The sequence below is a fragment of the Elephantulus edwardii genome, unplaced genomic scaffold, assembly GCF_000299155.1.
Source record: "Elephantulus edwardii isolate Elephantulus edwardi_28Jun2011 unplaced genomic scaffold, EleEdw1.0 scaffold00410, whole genome shotgun sequence".
Taxonomy (NCBI): domain Eukaryota; kingdom Metazoa; phylum Chordata; class Mammalia; order Macroscelidea; family Macroscelididae; genus Elephantulus; species Elephantulus edwardii.
The window spans coordinates 354,742-356,246 of record NW_006400160.1 but is presented as its reverse complement, the minus strand read 5'-3'; positions in this window follow the sequence as shown (position 1 = coordinate 356,246).

The following is a 1,505-nucleotide window of genomic DNA, read 5'->3' as shown; positions in this document are numbered from 1 at the left end:
GTATATTATATATCATGTTTTTATTACATTTATTCTATTATTCTATTCTTTTCTATATGTTGCATATATACACCCACACATATACACTTACATACATACATACATATATATATATACATACACACACATACAAGTTATCCCCTGTCCTCACTCCTCCAATAGCATGCACACATAATTCCCACTCACACACACAGCACACACACTTCAGGATGCTTTATTCTCTGGGCACAGACTAAGATTCCTTGCCTGCAATCTACCTCGGACTACATTGATAGGCATTCATTTGCTGCAGGAAGTAAATCAGCTGGCAGGTGTCTCTTGAAACTGCTTTAAGAGCAAGGATGTCACTTTAAGGACTAGGGTGCACCTGATTTAAAGCTGTAGTCTTTTCAATCACTTCTTAAGCCTGTGAGTGAATAAAGATGGTGAATAAAGATGGCAGAAGAAGAATGGACGCCTTTGAGCTGTGGTGTTGGAGACGAGCGCTGAATATTTTACAGACGGCCAAGAGAACACACAAGTCTATCTTGGAGAAAGTGCAGCCAGGGTGGTCCTTGGAGACAGAATGGAGAGATGTGGGCTCACACACTGTGGGCATGTGGCCAAGGAGGGGTCAGTCCTTGGAGAAGGATGTCCTGCTGGGGACGGTGGAGGGTCAGAGACAGAGAGGAAGGCCCCTATGAGATAGATGGACAGAGTGACCGCAGCCGTGGACTGGAGCGAGTCAGAGAGAGTGAGGACAGGCCTCAGATCCGCTGTTTACAGGATTGTTAAGAGTCATACTTGACTTGACAGCACCGTAGAGCAAACAACACTGGGGTCCTGCATAAGGATGACTCCTGTGATTATAATGATGGCAAGGTCACCAGGTCAATAGATGCCCACCACACCTGCGTCATTTCCCAGCTGTTTGGTGGCACGTGCCAGGAACTGGAAATGTTAGCAGATGCTTTAATTCATAAAATAAGTTAATTCTAGATTACGCCAGAGGAAGTCATTCCCTGCTGTGAAACAGAATTAATTGGTGGTGGGGAAACATCCATCAAGTGAAAAATCAACCCATTGTGGGTTTTGTCCCTCAGAGAAGACATTCTATTCCTGTCACATAGTTGAAGACATCTGAGGATGACAGTAGGGTTAGCGAGACGTTGGAAAACCATAATCGTGTTCTAATTCTGGCTGGTTGATGCTTTTTGAAGTCCAGATTAAGACTCAGACTTTCTATATTTTTGTGACTGCGTGGAACGCCATAAAAAAACGAGACAGAGACGGCTTTGATTGAGGAAGTTAATCCATTTCAATCCAGGATTATATTAATTTGGTTAGAAAGTGCACCAGCAACTCCATAGGACAGAGCAGAACTGCCCCATGGGGTCTCCGAGACTGTGAATCTTTCCAGAAGCAGATGGCCTCAGCTTTCTCCCTCAGAGTGGGTGGTGGGTTCAAACCCCTGACCTTGTGGTTACAGCTGAGTGTGTCCCCCTTGTGCCAGCAGGGCTCCTGAG